Source organism: Puma concolor, chromosome C1 (assembly GCF_028749965.1).
Source record: "Puma concolor isolate L17-30 chromosome C1, mPumCon1.1.hap2, whole genome shotgun sequence".
NCBI lineage: Eukaryota > Metazoa > Chordata > Mammalia > Carnivora > Felidae > Puma > Puma concolor.
In genome coordinates this window covers 86,778,209-86,796,795 of record NC_141674.1, presented here as the reverse complement: position 1 = coordinate 86,796,795, position 18,587 = coordinate 86,778,209, and the positions used below count along the sequence as shown (strand labels likewise).

At 36.3% G+C, this 18,587-nt stretch overlaps 1 long non-coding RNA gene across 7 annotated transcripts in view; it reads right to left on the bottom strand.

Annotated features, from left to right (window-relative positions):
* LOC147578204 (uncharacterized) overlaps positions 1-18,587 on the bottom strand; it is a 192,728-nt gene that overhangs the window by 109,641 nt on the left and 64,500 nt on the right. Inside the window, exon 3 of one of the 7 annotated variants that reach the window (XR_015254928.1) lies at positions 1,402-1,579. The exons of the other annotated variants lie outside the window; for them this stretch is intronic. This is a non-coding gene — a long non-coding RNA (uncharacterized LOC147578204). Of the gene's footprint in view, positions 1-1,401; positions 1,580-18,587 lie in introns of those variants that run through there. 7 annotated transcript variants of the gene reach the window in all.

Sequence of the window (18,587 nt, the reverse complement as noted above, 5' to 3'; positions counted from 1 at the left end):
GGTACTTCCATATGACAGAATACTATGAAGTCCTTTAAATTTTTTTTTTTTTTAACATTTATTTATTTTTGGGACAGAGAGAGACAGAGCATGAACGGGGGAGGGGCAGAGAGAGAGGGAGACACAGAATTGGAAACAGGCTCCAGGTTCTGAGCCATCAGCCCAGAGCCCGACAGGGGCTCGAACTCACGGACCGCGAGATCGTGACCTGGCTGAAGTCGGACGCTTAACCGACTGCGCCACCCAGGCGCCCCTATGAAGTCCTTTAAAAGATTCACTAGCTCCATTTGCATCAATTAGAAAAGATATCCATGGTATGTTATAAAGAAAAAATACAAATTGTAGAATATGTAATATGATCCCACTTTTGTAACAAAATATATACATATATAAATATGTATATATAAATATGTTACTATATACATATATGTATAAATATAAACACATACATATATACATACAAAATAAGTATATGGGAGGAGAGACAGCTAATCAATCCTTTACTGGATAGTCTACTGTATTCTTTATAATGTTACAATAGACATTCATTGCTTTTTTTGTTTTTTTCAAGTTCTTTTCAGGGTTAAGAAATTGCAGGAAAAAAACTAGAAAAAAAATAAGGTTGTCAAGTGAGAATGTAAAAGGAGGAAAAGAGGGACAAAGACAGAAACCTGAGACAGGCACAAAGCAGAAATACAATTTCAGAGTCAGATAGAGAAGAAAGATGAGGATGGAAAGATATCTGAGGGTTAACAATCCGGAGAAGTGGTTGGTGTTGAAGACTTCAAAAAAAAAGGTGGAGCCTGGGTGGCTCTGTCAGTTAAGTGTGGAACTTCAGCTCAGGTCATGATCTCACAGTTCCTGGGTTCGAGCCCTTCATCGGGTTCTGTGCTGACAGCTCGGAGCCTGGAGCCTCCTTCGGATTCTGTGTCTCCCTCTTTCTCTGCCCCTCCCCTGCTCATGCTCAGTCTCTCTCTCTCAAAAATAAATAATCATTAAAAAAAAAAAAAAAAAAGGCGGATAGAATAATGACCTGACAGTGGCAAATGGGGTTAGGGATTGGCCAGTTTTGATAAAGCAATTTCTTGAGGGCACGATCAGATTGCATTTGGTGAAGCATGAGATTAAAATGAGTTCGTAAAGAAAAGTGCAGTTAGTTACCAGGGAACAGGCATCAGGCAAAGGGAAACTACAGCATCTGTGTAATCTAAGGCTGGAGAACCAGTGTTCTGACAAAGGCTGAAAACACAAAAGGAAGAGGGAGTAGCTGAGCTATTTCATTGGCTATATTTAAATTTCCTTTAAAAAGGGATTAATACTGTATGCACTTTTATATTTGATTTCCAAACCTAGTATGCTTTTATTTACATTTACATTTGACTACAAAGAATCACGCTGGGGGCTTTTACAACTCATTTTTAATTCCCAACTTTGCCATTTTTCAGACAAAAACAGGAACCGGAAAGAAGTGGCTGGGCAGGCAGTCTGTGGTGTGACGCACACTGCTGGCCCAGACAGCTAGAGGAGATGTTGTCTTGGTTCTCATGAAATGCAGTCTTCTAACGTTGGATCAAACAACCTTAATTGTTCAAAGTGACAGTAAGTGTTAGAATAAACCACAACAACTAAATCCGTTGGCAGTAATAGAACTCCACCCAAAGGCTGTTTCGAAAATACACTTGTGAACACTGCTATTACATGTATCATAGACCTCTTTGATATAGGAGTTGGACTATTTTTCTGCAAGCTGTTCATATCTTGACTTCACATGCACAGACACACACAGGAGAACAATGAAAACAGCCATTTAAACATATATTCGTTTGGGGATTGTGCAAGACAAGTTTTGTCCTCAGACAGTTTCCTTCCTCATCATCCATCAGAAACTTATCAACATTGGCATATGGTTAGAAAATGCATGTTAATTTTAAATTTTAAATGCTGACAGCCTGAAAAAGGGAAAGTCTATGGGGCATATCTCCTAGGTAAGATAATAGAGTAGGAAAGCAAAAAAAATGCATCCTAAATTTAACTATGCATGATTTTAAGATTATCTGTGAAACTAAGATTATTTATCATTTGGGGTGATGCATAGTGCTGGTAGAAGGTTGACTATATTGAAGACAAATCTATTCTTTCAAATTTCCTCCCCCAAATAAATTAGTCTTACTTCACAACCTTGAATTAAAATAAAATAAAATAAAATAAAATAAAATAAAATAAAATAAAATAAAATAGAATAGAATAGAATAGAATAAAATAAAATCTATCTAAAATGCCCGATGAGCATCTTCTGTGGTAGTGTCACATATGGTTGGACTTTAGAGAGTTTAATTATATAAAGAAATAATAAAACCAAAAGAAAGAAGGTTAGAAAAGTGGAGCAGGGTTATACAAAGCCTTGCATGAAATATTTAACATTTTGGGATTATGCCAGGCACCAGATATTACCTTTAAGATTGTACACTCTCTCCTCTGTTACTGTTAGACCTGTGCATATTTATTTTGACACGTTTATTTTTTTTAATTTTTATTTATTTACTTTGAAGTAATCTCTACACCCATTGTGGGGCTCGAACTCACAACCCCTAAATCAAGGTCGCATGGTCTTCCAACTGAGCCAGTCAGTTGTCCCTTTATTTTGACACATTTATTTTATGTTTTATAATTATCATTCATGGAACTCTCTCCTTCCAGATTATGAGCAATCTGAAGAGCAGGGAAAATGTCTTTGTTCTAAAATCTTTTTATCCCAGAGTCTAGCATAGACTACAAGCTCAGGAAGCGCCCAAAGAAATAAATGAGCAGAAGAACATATGGATGAGTGCACACATGTAGTACATGGACACAAGGCCATGAAAAGTGGGCGTTAAGACAAACAGATATTTCCAGATAAAACAGTTAGGTCTGGACTCTGGGCTCTCTCCCATGGTTCTATTTTTTTTTTTTTTCTTTAAATTAGGCTGATACGCATTTTAGCCTTGCCCAAGATATCCCTCTCTATTCAGGCTTGATCCCAAAAGCAATGCGGACCATGAGGGCCAACACTGAGGCACAGTCCACGGGTCAAAGGCTGATGCATGAACTCCGTGTAAGGAGATTTACAATGAAATGGACCCAAACGGTTGTTAGGTCTTTGAGGCAAGTCCTGGGCTAGAAATGGGAGCTGCAAGTAGTTTGTATTCTAGGCAAATGCAGTAAGATAACAAAAATTGGTGAGAATAAGAGAGAAGGGGGTCCCAGCACTTGGCATGTGATGAAGGCTGCTCTCCTGAAGTTCCTTCCCTTTGGGTGCCACTGTGCAGCTGGGGTAATAGGCATGACAGGGTGAGGTCACACAGGCCCCTCTCAGCTTGGTTTCTGGAGTTTCCTACAGTCTCATCCTCATCTGTGGGTTTCATTCAGTGAAGCATGCTTCATGTGTTACCATCTTGTTCATTTTGTTGCCCGTGGTGTAGCAGGCACTAAATGAATGCAGTGAGTGAGAAAACACAACCATGAATGCTCCACAGTCCCTGCACTCAAGGAGCTCTCAGTTCAAAAAGGAAAACAGACACACGGACAAATAAGGAGAGTAGGCAAATAGTCTAGGGGAAAATGGACAAGTGCTATGGAAGCTCAGAGGAAATGCCCAAGTCCACTTGAGAGTGGTAGAGTTGGGATGGGAAAGTCTTCAGGAAAAATTTGATAAAACAGAATCCGAAAGGCTGGAGTAGAAGTTTAGCAGGCACACTAGGAGGACAAGAATGACCCACGCAGGTAGAAAGATTAACCAATTGAAAACCAGCACATTTAAATTTGAGGTACATGAAAGAGTAGGATATATTCACAAGTCATTCACAAGATGGGAAGAAGTGGTAAGATATATGGCTGGAATTGTACCCAGTGGCCTAAACTGCATGTCCTACAGTACCTACTAAAATTAACCAAAACTGGAAGAAAAGTTAGGTGGTAAGAAGTACAGATGTCACGAATTTGAGCCAAGATGCTGGCGAGGGGGGATGGAGAGCAAGGCATACACATGAAAAGCAATCTGTAGGAATAACTGAGAGTTTGGTGATATGATGGCATGTGCATGGGGAAGTGTGAGATAGTCATGGATGAGCCCTGGGTTTCTGGAGCTGGTGGCTAGATTGGATGGGGTGGGCCTATCAAGACTGGAAAAACAAGAGAAGTGGCAGGTGTGGAAGAGATGAGTTTGGTTTGGGACATACTGAGCTTGAGTTAGTATGTCCAAAATTAAACTCACAGACATGGCAAACCATAGGAAGAGGCCAATAGGTAGGTGAAAATATGGTTGGGTCATGACCCAAATTAAACATCCCTCTTCACTTCTGTCAAGATGGTGGATGCCTTCTTGACTTTTAATTCTGATAAGCCCATGTCACACATGACTTATTCATGAATGTTCATTACATATTTCACTCTTCGGTGAGAATATGAATTTTTTTGTTTAATGCCTAAATCAAATAGGAGTGTCAGGCTAGAGGAAGAGTGAAGTCCCTTCTAATGTTCAGATCTCTGCGTGTGCATAAAATCTGTGCCTTTAACAAAATTCTAAAAAGAAGAAAATGTGAAAACACATTATTTCTGCTTTTCCTTGCACAACGTATGTAAAAGACATTTTTGGTTTTGGCCTCCCAGTATTACGTATCTCCAGTTTCCTTCCGGGGAATTAACTGTGTATTGTGTTAATGTGAGAAGACTCTGGCAGCCTATCACATGAGCTAGGCTAATCAGGCACTTTCTCCCAGGATTTTGTATTTTATGGGCAATGCCAGGATGGGGGACAGTGGCAGGGTGGTGGTGGCACCTCGTGTAGGTCATCCATTGAGGAAGCAGTCACTGTGAGGTTGCATCTGGCTTTTTGACTCTAGTGACCTTTTAGCTCCTGCCTATTTCCAAGCGTCCTGTGTCCCAGTCTCCTGTTGGTGTTGTGAACCTGACATCCTCTCAAGAAATTCTCTTTGCTTCAATTAGCCAATCAGTTTCTGCTACTCTTGATAAGAAACCTGGCAGAACATTAGAATAAATTAAGGCATTTGGCTGAAAAGAAATACTGGATATTTATTTCCTAATTAAATCTCTAGCTAAAATAAAGTAATAATTACTATCAAAGGCATTGCATGTAGCCCAGAATCAGAAAAGATCTCAACAGTGAGTTCTTTTGAAAAAAAAAAAAAACAAACAAACAAAAAACACTTTATTGGCCTATCATCCATTCATGGCTAGACACATTCCTTCCTGTCTCTGTGGTTATATGGTCCTTACAGTAAGTTGAACATAAGTAGGGTTTTTCTAACAAAAGTTGATTGAGGAGAAATTTTAGCAATTTTTATTTTTCATTTGGTTTTAAATTGTAGAAGACTTATTTTGTGCAGGTAAGTGTCTGACTAGGAAAGGTATATTGTTCTTATTAATTTGGTAACATTTGTCGAGTGGTTATTGCACACAAAGCAATGACTAGATGTTGAACAAGTATGCTCTTTCACCACTTTGTATTTTATAGCATTTGGCATATTGATGCTTGTATAGTGAGTTCCTTCTGTTCTCATGAGAGAGATGGGGCAAAAACAGATAAAAATAATAACAGCACGTCGTAGCACACACTATGAAGCACAGACCAGGAGCTGAGATTGTGACCAACAGTGAGACCATCTCCAACACAGGGGCCAGGGAAGGCCTCCCCAAGGATGGGACATATGCTTACGCCCAGAAAATACGAAGAGGCTGCCATAAAAAGTGTGGAGAAGTGCATCCTGGTTTTATCATTTACAAAGTGGCACTTTGGGCAATTTATTTAAACTTTCTGTGTCTTTGAGGGTGCCTGGGTGGCTCAATCAGTTGAGCGTCCGACTTCGGCTCAGGTCATGATCTTGCGGTCCGTGGGTTAGAGCTCTGCATCGGGCTCTGTGCTGACAGCTCAGAGCCTGGAGCCTGTTTCAGATTCTGTGTCTCCCTGTCTCTCTGACCCTCCCCTGTTCATGCTCTGTCTCTCTCTCTCTGTCTCACGAAAATAAATAAACGTTAAAAAAAATTAAACTTTCTGTGTCTTTGTTGCTCATCTGTAAAATGTGGAGCACGATAGTACCTATTCCATACTATTTCGTGAGGACTAGATGTGTGTATTATACAGAAGGCTCTTACAACAGTGCCTGGCACATAGAAACAGCAAAAGAAATTGTAGCAATTTTTACTGTTCAAAAAGGGAGACCAGCAGGTGCAAAAGCCTGAGGTACTTGAGAACTTTGGCAAGTTAATTAAACTGAAGTAAGATTACAGTGGCCAGAGCAGAATGGACAGAGACAGTGGCACAAGATGAGGCTGAAAACACAGACAGGGGCAGATCACACAGGGCCTTGCAGTTCATAGTAAAGAGTTTGGGGTTTTTAATTGTTGTTGTTTTTTTCTGAGTGACATGGAAAGCCATTGAAGAACTGAAGCAGGAGACTGATGTTACTGGATTTATGTTTTAAGATGATCCCTTTAGCTGCTATGTGGAGAACAGATTGGAGGGGAACAAGAGTAGAAACAGAATGACCAGCCAGGAGGGTATTGTACAGTAGTCAGGGTGGGAGATGATGATGGCCCAGACTGAGGTGGAAGGGGCAGAGAAGAAGAGAAGAGAACGGCTCATGATATATTTTGGAGATAGACTTGACAGTATTCACGAATTGAGTTTGGAAAATGGGGGAAGATCAGAAGAGGGCTGCCACATACAGTTGTGAGGTATGTTCACTGTGTAAGAGTACCAAGGTGACAAGGGCACATAGAGCTGAAAACTATCACACACTGAGCTCACAAAGCCCTGTCCTGCCATGGGCTACATGCATGTGCAAAAAATGCCCTTTTCTGATTTCTACAAAGTCTAGAAGCATTCCTACCTTTAATTCTGGCTTGGGTAACTAGGTAAATGGTGTTGCCATTGACAGAAATAAGGGCATTAGAAGGGAGATGAGACACATTTTAGAGAAAAAAAAAATCAAGGATTTGGGCCCTCTTAACAGTGAGATGACTCCAAGATACCCACGTAGAGATCTCAGATTGGTAGTTACCTAATACTGATTTTTTACTCATCAGCCTTGTTATTTCCAATCATTTATCTGTAGATGCTTTTGAAGTATCACTCAACACAACTATATACAAATAATGGAAATTTTACTAATTCCTCTCTAATCTGCATACTTTTATTTTCCTTTAATGCACCTGCTCAGACCTCCAGAACAAGGCTGAATATAAGGGGTGATAGTGATCATCCTTGCCTTATTCCAGATCTCAAAGATAAAGCTTTTGGTGAATCTCCATTATGTATAATTGCTAATTGTTTCTTTGTAGAGATCCTTATCATATTAATGAAGTTCCTTTCTATGCTTAGTAAGCTAATTTTTTTTGCCATAAAAAGATGATAAATTTTATCAAATGCCTTTTCTGCATCTATTGAGATAATAAAGTTTACTCTCATAATTTTTCTTCCTCATAATTTTCATTTTTCATAATACCATTAAATTTTGGTAACACAGTTATGTTGGCCTCATAAAACAAGTAGGTCACTCTCTATTCTTTGGAACAGTTTGTGTTGGAACGGATCCATCTCTTCCTTTAATTTTTGATAGAATCCATTGGTAAAGTTATCTGGACCTGAACTTTTCTTTGTGGAAAGGATTTTGAATATGGATTCATTGTCTTTACTTTTAAGTTTATTTTTATTTATTTTTGAGAGAGAGAGAGTGGGGGGAGGGTCAGAGAGGGAGAGAGAGAGAATCCCAAGCAAGCTCTGAGATGACAGCTCAAACTCACGAACCGTGAGATCATGACCTGAGCTGAAATCAGGAGTTGGACACAGCCGATTGAGTCACCCAAGTGCCCCAATATGGATTCATTTTCTGTAAGAGTTATGACTACTCAAAGTTTTCCATTCTCTTTCTTTACTTTTGGTAAATTGTGTTTTCCTAAGAATTTGTTCATTGTAACAACTTTTTAAAATTTATTGATGAAGGTGTTTAATAACATTAGTAACATTTTCTTCTTATCTATTTAGAAAACTGCATTTGTTATTTGTGTCTTCTTTTTTTTTCTTGGTCAGTGTCTTCAGAAGCTTATCCCAAAGAACCAGCTTAGGGGAGTGACTGATAATAGGATGGGTTTTTTTTTCTGGGGTAATGATAGTGTTTTGAGATTAAATATTGGTGATATTGGCCCCCCAAAATACAATTGTAGATTCAGTAATCCACGTTCCTTAAATAACCTTTGCTGTGAGAGATTGTACAACCTCTGTGAATATACTAAAAACCACTAAACTGTACATGCTAAAAGGATGAATTTTATGTATTTACATTATGTATAAGTTATTTAAAAATATATATATATATTATAAACAAAATAATGACCTGTATAACCTGTATAAATGTCAATTAAGTTTCTCATATTAGCCTATATCAAGGCTTCCAGTAATATTGCTTGTCTTTGTTTTTGAACACTGTTAGGTTCTTTATATCACCTAGGTGTTGACAAATTAACCACATGAATAATATTGCTGGGAAGGTAAGAATCATTAATATATGACTTCTTTAAAATCTTCATATTTTAAATAATAACTAATAGTCTTCAGAGAATTCTGGTACATGTTCTGTCCATACAGACCAAACCAGTCTAAGGAAAGTAGGTCAGAGAACACAATCCAATCCAAACTTGGCACAAGATGATGCAATGTTTTTTTCTTCACATAATCATGATGTTCTAATCACTCTATGATTCTGACCTTTAAGTCAGTGGGTAGTCTATTATTACTTGGTGGCTGCTGAATCCAGAGTCAACATTTGGAAGCTAAAGAATGCCCATCTTCTTTCAAAATCTTTTGGCTTATTACAAGCTGAGCCCAGCTAAAAACTCTTGCCAGAGTTTAGTTGTTTCATGCATATGAACTAAACAACAACCAGAACACAATTAGCAGAGGATGAAGAAATAGAGAGTACATTTATTTTCTAACATATTAAAGCTGTTAAAATCACATTAAATATACTAAAACATTTAAAAATAAATTACCATAAAGCACATGATAGTCTTAAGAAATTATGGATCAGAGTTTCCTATTTCCCAAAATATGTTATTCTTTTTCTTTCTATAGATAATAGACAAGAATTTTTAATCAGGTTGGAAAACTTAAATTTTAAAAATTCAAGTGACAGAATATCTGCTCTACGTATAGGTTACTGATAAGATATATTCCCTGTCTCTAAAGGATATATAACCCTGGGCACCTGGGTGGCTCAGTGGGTTAAGCATCCTACTTCAGCTCAGGTCATGAACTTACAGCTCATGGGTTCGAGCCCGGCATCAGGCTCTGTGCTGACAGCTCAGAGCCTGAAGCCTGCTTAAGATCTGTGTTTCCCTCTCTCTCTGCCCCTCCCCTGCTCACCCTCTGTGTCTCCCTCTCTCAAAAATAAATAAACATTAAAAACAATTAAAAAAAATAAAAGATACATAACCCATAAATTTACAAGGAAAAGGAAAAAAATAATCTATGGTTATAATTGAATACCTCTTACAAAAGTGCATGTGTGTCCTTTTTCTGTTTTTTTTGTTTGTTTGTTTTTGTAAGAATAGAGTCAAGCAGTTTCCTCTCTAATAAGAGCAATTATTCATTTATATTAGTACTATATAAAGTGTTGAATTTATTTTTAAATATATTTTCAGGTTTTCTAGGGTCTTTTAAAAAAATTTTTTTAATGTTTACTTATTTTTGAGAGAGAGAGAGAGAGAGAGAGAGAGAGAGAGAGAGATGGAGAATGATTGGGGGAGGGGAAGAGAGAGAGGGAGACACAGAATCTGAAGCAGGCTCCAGGCTCTGAGCTGTCAGCACAGAGCCCGATGTGGGGCTCAAACCCACAAACCGTGAGATCATGACCTGAGCTGAAGTTGGACACCTAACCGACTGAGCCACCCAGGCACCCCTCTAGGGCTATCATCTTCTATCATATCCAAAGTTTCTTTCTTAACAAAAAAAATTCTAGAAACAGAACATACATATAAGAGATGGTTAGAGGTACATATAAGAATACTTAAGAAAAATTATTTGAAGTCTTGACTCTTTAAACAAATGTAATTGTCCTTTTACTGAGGAATACGTAGTTTCCATTAGTGATTTATTTGGTATTGTAATAGGTTGCCTCTTTGGAAAACTAGATATATAACTCTAAAATGGGGTTTGTAGCAGTGCAGTACCCTCTGTCCATGAGAATGGAAAGAATTAAGTGCAAATAACTTAATGTATAGGTGCATATCGAGGAATGAAAACAAAAATGACAAATACAATTTTATTTTTTATTTTTTTAAGTTCTATTTATTTATTCTGAGAGGATGAGAACACAAGCAGGGGAGGGGCAGAGAAAGAGGGGCAGGGAGAATCCCAAGCAGGCTCCACACGGTCAGAACAGAACCCAATGTGGGGCTTGAATTCAGGAACCCTGAGATCATGACTTGAGCCGAAATCAAGTCAGCTGCTTAACCAACTGAACCACCCAAGTGCCCCAACAAATACAATTTTAGATCCAGTAATCCATGTTTCTTAAATAACCTTTGCTGTGAGAGGTTAAAATACTATGGAAGTGTGAAAAAATGGTTTATTAAATATTCATTCTTTAACTTCAGGCACCTATGCCTCATGTAGTCAATGATGCATAAGAAACTTTCAAATCATACCCTAAAGAAAATCCTTACGACACATAACAGACAAAAAATTTACATATGTTTTATAAAGAATTCCTACAAAGCAACAAAAAAACATAAATCAATAGAATAATGGGTTCTGGGTTTGAACAGATAATTCACCAAAGAAGTACAAATACATAGTAAAGATATGAACAGATACTGAACTTCACCGGTTAAAAATTTAAGTTAAAATAAATATATTTTTTCTAATCAAATTAGAAAAATTTAAAAGATATCAGCGACTGTTGGATAGGTATGGGGTGTAGAGAAATGAACTATTATATTGTTGGTGGAAGCATAAATTTGCATAAACTTTTGGAGGATAATGTAGTTTTCCCTATCAAAGTCTGAAAAGTATATGTTCTATTACCGAGTAATCCTATTTCTAGGAATCCATCCTATAGACAATGGTTATATGGTAATATAAAAATAAAATAGAAATGGTTGTTACAGCATTATTAGTAACAGCAAAAATTTAGGAACAACGTAAATATCTACTGATAAGTAAATAAATAAAGGTATAGTCTTAAATCATTGCAGCCATTAAAAAAAGAACGGATAGGGTTTCCAGTGTATTGACAACTTTCTTCTTCTGAACCTTAGTAGTAGATGTAGGGATGTTCACTATATGTGTGTGTGTGTGTGTGTGTGTGTGTGTGTACACACATAATGGGCATGTCATTATGTTTATATAGTATATAAAAAACAAAGAGGATATTTGGCAAACCTCTGGAGAATGGGATTATAAGGATGCTTATAGGAGGAATGGAATAGCATTGGAGAGATTTCATAACTTCTCTAAAATATTTTTGATGATATATATATATATATATATATATATATATATATATATATACTTTTATACATGTTTCAATTGACAAAAAAAAGGAAACTTGCCCAGGACAGTTGAAGAAAGCAGAACAAATTTAAAAAGACCAAATCTGAACACGTTCCAATAAATATTTATCCAGCAATAGAAAGTTCATTATTCAGTTAATGGACAGTATTCAAGCATCAGTTGAGCACATAAGAAAAAGTTGAGCACATAATAAAAAGTGCTTGCTAAGGGATAGTTTGTACAAAAATTTAAGACACTGTGGTTATACCCATGTTTCTCACACTGTAGTTAGAGAAATAAACTTATCAACTACAGCTGATCCATTTTTAAATGTAAATTTTATGGTAATAAATATGAATTCAGCTAGAAATCATAACACATTGAAATATTTTTGCAAATGGTAATAAAAGTAGACATTTGTTCAGTGGTAATTAAGTTCTAGGCATGATTCTAAGTGCTTTATATGTGTTCGTTTAATTATCACCGCCAATTGTTATACCATGTCCATTTTATAGATGAGGAAAATGAGATATAGAGAGGGTAAGAAACTTAACAAAGCTTACAGCTTGCAAGGAGTGGGGCTGGGGTCAAACCCAAGCACTTTGATTCTAATACTTCCATCATTCTATACTGTCTTTCAAAGTATTTCCAGTAAAACCTAATATTCATTTCAAATAGTGTGCTGTTATATTAAAGTACATTTTGTGTCTACTCCGCAAGGCACATAAAAATAGCTGTGAAAAATATAAAATGCTATAAAATGTAAAATATTATGATTGCAAAACTTTAGTCACTCCCTCCTTCCCCATAACTAAAAGATGCTTTACTACTACAGTGGGTTATACTGGATGTTATGCTTATTGAGACAAAGTTCGTGTTTGAAGGAAATAATATATAATTTTGAGAAACTGATCAAAATAAACTGTTTCTTATTTATTTACATAGACTAATGCTAATTGCCCCAGCAATTATTTTTATATATTCTAATGCCAAGGAACTATGGAGCAAGTTGTCATGATTTATTTATTAAGATTTATTCTGTAATAATAGATGCAACTTGGGAGTAAATAGACTATGCAATTCTTTTTTTTTTTTCCAGCAAACTAAAATTCAATTTAGAAGATGGAAGGCATTTAAAACTCTAGAGAATAATAACAATGTATATAAGGAAGGATTAGAATGAGTGTCAAAGGCATATAAGAAATATATAACAGTTCAAAAATAAAAGAAATACATAACAGTATAGACACTGTCGAGATATGAAATGCAGGAATTTTTATGCCTAATGTAGAACTGAAATTTGGTCTGCAAGGGAGTGAGAGAATTGAGGAGTCATAAAAAAACTTTGGTTTTGGACAAATAAAATAAATATAATTATGATATTATTTTACCTACTTAGGAGACTGCTAAAATTATGTCACTATAATTATGTTAGCACTTTTTGAAAAAATACTTTACACTCCTCAGTAGGAAGGTTGCTAGTCATTTAAAACCAAGAATGTGATAATGTTTGAAAAAAATGTTCTTCCTTTTCTTTAATCCAAGTAACCCTTCCTTTGTAATTCTTTTATTCATGAATTATTAGTAATTAATTACTGCTTTGACTTTAGTAGTCAAACCCAAACAAATGTATGGATCAGTTGATTACTAGTCATCATACATACATCTTACTAATAAGAAATGTAAAGGTCGTTGGCCAAAGTTACCCGGTAATATTCAGAGCTTCTAACTTTCACTGCAAAGCTTCACCCTATTCCAGTCCTCATGGCATGGAAATGTGAAAGCAAAAACACCACGAATCTGGAATCTCAAGTGAATCATAGGATGTAGAAAAAGAGCAGGGCACTACAGTGATTTAACATCTCCCAATTCCTTAAAATGCAAATATTTGTACCGGGAAAAATCATCTCAGTAAAATACTTCATGCTGTAGAAGGGGAAAGGAAGTTACATGAGAATTGGCTATTCAGGAAAGGTCACGTTAGAGACAATTTTAATGATGGAAATGCAAGGAAGTGGTTAAAGAATATTTCCTTTAAAAAAAAAAAATCAGAGCAACTAGTTTTATTATCTTTAATGAGCTCCCTGGGCCTTATCTAATGTTTTCCCGGAAAATCTCTTGTAAATAAATTTACAGTGGTTCTTAAAAGAACTCCCACTCTTCCCACTACATAGAGGGAAAAGAGTCTGTCATATTGTGGGGAGAGGACAGGGCAGTGGGTAGGTATTAGTGCCAACAGACTGAGAGCTTGTCCCAAAATAAATGCCTGGAAAAAATCCAAACTTTCAGTCATCAATATTCAGTCCCTATTCCACACAAACAAAAAGGAACAAAATACACAGAAAGAAAAGCAGACAAATTGAAAAAGAAACTATCAGAGACCCTCCCAAAATGGTTTCTTTTTAAAGTGGGTTGGAGAAAAGGTCAAGGTCAGTGTATCTTTCTATACAGATTGTCCTTCTGATTAAGGCTATAGCAAAAGCAATATGGAACAGTAACCAAAACAATCACAAAGGAAGTGGAGGAAAATCTTGTTTACTAAGGTTGTCCATATTTGGGTCCCTCAGGAAAATGAATAATACTGAAATTTGAGTGCACTGGGGGGTGACCTCAAATACAAATTGCATACTAAAATTTCCAGCTTGAAATTTTCAAAATTAATTTTTGAAATTAATTAATTCAATTAATTTTAATTAAATTAGAACACTCAAATCAGCAACTGGGCTTTTTTCTGCATGTGGATTTTTCAATTAGGTTTATAGTGTTTCAGTCAATGAATGGACTGCTTGATTTTTTGAGGATTGGAAATAAAACATTACTTTCCAGTAGCTAGGTCAAGAGTATAGACAGCAATTAATACTACCTTTTCTTTGAGCCCAGAGTGTTTTAAATGGGATATATTCTTTGTCTACACTCTTCCAATAGCTCCTCATTCCCAGAGGGAGAGAGAAATTTTACCTTATTTATAAACAATAAAATCTTCCTTGGTGCCCATGTTCTCTCACTTGTGCAGATAAGCATGTGTCTATAATGGAGTTGGGAAAAACAACTTATCAAACTTCATTAATAACATGTACTATGGGGTACCTGGGTGGCTCAGCTGGGTAAGTGTCTGACTCTTGATTTTGGCTTAGGTCATGATCTCATGGTCTTGAGATAGAGCCCTGTGTCAGTCTCAGCGCTGAGCGTGGAGCTTGCTTGGGATTCTCTCTTCCTCTCTTTCTCCCCCTCTCCTCCACTCCCTCTCTCAAAAAAAAAAAAAAAAAAAAAACAGTAAGGTCATATACTTTATGATGGGCCTCAAAAAGATTGGTGAGCAATATGACAAAAAGCATAAATAATAAGAACCCAAGACACCAGTCCAGTGTCTAGTTTTATTACCTTGTACAGATGACACCTTCTTAGCCTCAGTTTTATCATTTATTTTTTTTAAGTTTATTTATTTATTGGGGGGGGGGTAATGAGAGAGAACCCTAAGCAGGTTCTGTGCTGTCAGTGCAGAGCCTGGCATGGGGCTAGATCTCATGAATCCTGAGATCATGACCTGAGCCAAGATCAAGTTAGACACTTAGCTGACTGAGCCATCCAGTTACCCAAGTTTTGTCATTTACGAACCTACTTTAACACTGGTTATGAGAGGGGTGCAGGCCATGCCTGGCTGTAAATTGGAAATAAGGTATCCACTGTGAATGGTCACAAATCTAAGACCCCACCACCATGGGAACAACTACTAGGGTTAACTAGCTATCTCTGCCATTTATCATTTCATTTAATATAATTATTGTAGATTAGAAACTTTTTCTTCTCAAATGGGTAGAAAGAGAATGGGCAGAAAAGTGAAAAAAAAAAGCTATTTTGTAAATGTGTATTGTCTTTTTAATTTTGAAAATTACCAAGCTCCAATAACTTAAAAGATTTAAAATGCTGATGATTTTTATCATTATGTAATTATTATGCCTATACTTCCAAATATCTAAAATGCTTATTTCTCTGACTTTGCATTGGCCTAAACTATATTACATGAAACTAAAAATAATGTAATTGTAAGCAGTAAGATCCCCGTAGCGAGCCTGGAGCCTGCTTCAGATTCTGTGTCTCCCTCTCTCTCTGCCCCTCCCCTACTCATGCTCTGTCTCTCTCCCTCTGTCAAAAATAAGCATTAAAAAAAATTTTTTTTTTAAAGAGCCCCATAGCATATAAAGCATATAGAGGAACCTCTAAGGGGAGACCGTTTGAAGACATGGCAAGAGCACAGGCTTTGTAAATAAAGTCTTGGGATGGAAGGTCCACCATGAGTGGGCCCACCACCCATTCATTCATTCATAGCATCTGTTGCTGTTACCTGCCTATGTTTCAGGTAGTGTGTGTTATGCATGGGATTTACAATCTATTTAATAGGGAAACAGGAATAAAACTTACAATTTTACAACCACTAATTTAATAATTTTTTTTTAATTTTTTTTAACATTTATTTATTTTTGAGACAGAGAGAGACAGAGCATGAACAGGGGAGGGGCAGAGAGAGAGGGAGACAGAATCGGAAACAGGCTCCAGGCTCTGAGCTGTCAGCACGGAGCCCGACGCGGGGCTCAAACTCACAGACCGTGAGATCATGACCTGAGCTGAAGTCAGCCGCTTAACCGACTGAGCCACCCAGGTGCCCCTACAACCACTAATTTAAACTTTAAGTGTGATAAGCTATCCAAAGTAGGAGTATAGGGTACCGTGAACATCTAAAAGTAAGATCTAGGAATTAAACAGAATAAGGAGAATTTATATTTGTTAGTTGAAAGATCTTTTACACTTTAAAGTTTAGATACACTATAAGGTTAAAAAAAAAAAAAAAACCTGCAAAATAGTGTGAGCAGTATGATTCAATTTCATTTAAAAGTTCACACCCCAAAATTGTAAAAATATTATTACATATAAACAGATTCATAAAAATTATAGGATACATGAAATATATATATGTATATAAAATACAATGAGTATGTATTATTTTTGTGCTTGGAAAAAAATAAATAAATAAAAATGCATTTAAAAATAAAATTTAGGGGTGCCTGGGTGGCTCAGTCATTAATCATCTGACTTGGGCTCAGGTCATGATCTCATGCTTTGTGAGTCTGAGTATCATATTGGGTGAGCTCGGGCCCCACTTCAGGTGAGCCCTTCTCACTCTCTCTCTCTCTCTCTCTCTCTCTCCCTCCTGGGATTCTCTATGTGCCCCTTGTCACTTGCACCCTCTCTCTAAATACATAAATGAATAAAAGTAAAAATAAAATTTAGGAATATAAAACACTGCAACATCAGTGTGGCATTTAGACATTGACCTGAAACTAGTAAATACTCAGTGAAAGCTTTAATTACATTGGTAGAAAAACATATTAACATATATATTTAAATGTATATAAAATACTCTTCAATAAAACAAAGAATGTTTTTTAAAACATATTAACCAGTTTATTTATTTTATGGTACAAGTTCAAAATTTCGTATCCATCATTAAGGATAATTATATTTTTCCATTTACAAGACAACTCAGAATAAATCCTGATTTTCCTTAGTTTTCAGGAATACTGAAACAATTAACATAAAGATGATTTTGGCTCTCACAAAATAAAAACAAACACATTGAGTATTTATTATGAATAAACACCATGCTTAATGCTTTGGAGGAAAATATTGATAAATAGTTTGCCAACTCAACAAACATATACTGGGTAGCTACTCTGTACTGGGTCTTGTGCAATGCTCTGCAGATTCCAAAATGAAAAGAACATGGATTCTGCCTTCAAAATACTCCCTTCAAAAGAATCACATATGTCTCAATGTGATAGAGACATATAAATATACTACCAGAAAAATCAAATAACCATAGGTAATTTTTATATCTACACATAACTCTAAACATGCTACTACATGCATGTTCTTCCACAGAATGGCACAGAGTTGTGTACTTTATAATCACGGGAACCAAGGGCAAAGAGCTTAAATAGCTCCCTTTGTTGCAAAAGCATAAAAAATAAATTTGGGCTGAGGGGACAAGAAAAAGGAGAAAGACAAATTTTGCTCACATATCTATCATACTTATAAAATTTGGTGGCTCCTTTTGAAAAAGTCACTTTCCAGCCTTTATGAAATGATCCTGAATTGTGAAATGGTTTAGCTGCTGACAAGGTAAACCATTATAGGAAAGGTCCTTCTCATATCTCAAAAAGTTCTGCTTCTCTCTTTTTGTCAGTTTGTCTAGTGGTGACTGTGGTAACAAAGAAAAGCCTTAGATCCATAGTGATAAGACAGAGTAGTTATTTTTCTTTCTTGACAGTCAGCATGGGCATTTATATTGAGAGTTCACTAATAAGCATTTTCATTATCCATGTAATGAAACTTCTTTGTAATGGTGTTTGGAGACGGAACTAGCTCTTACTGAGACATTCAATCATTCAACCCACCAACACCTTTCTGTCATCTAGAATTTGCCAAATAATTGCTGGACCCTGGAAGTAAGAGGTGAGCAAGGCATAGTACAGGCCCTTAAATTCACACCAAAGCTTATTATATAGGCAACAAATTTCCTATAATCTGGCATTATGGTTAATAGAATTAACTATATACCCTTAACCATATAGTCTTCATTTCTTTATTCATTTAATAAATATATGCTGACTTCTAAGTACCAAAAATTGTACTATACATAAAATAGTTATAAAAATAGGCATGACCTCTGTTCTAAAATATACTTAGCCTGTCTGGGGCAGACTGAGGGAGAAATTGTTAGTTTCCTAAACAATTTCCATTCTCCCTTCTTTCTCTTTAAAAGAAACCTGATTCTTGTCTGGGGAGCAATATGTCAAGCTCCAAACAATGGGTCACAATTAAGCCCATGATTCTCAAACTGTGTGCCTAGTCTCCAAGTGCCAAAGTAAACTCACTGTGGGCCATGGCATAGTTTAATTTTCAAGGGAAACTGGGACTCAACATCTGTTGCACAGTGTGCAACCTACTAGTGTAGAGTACAGTTTCCATATTAAATCACTACATT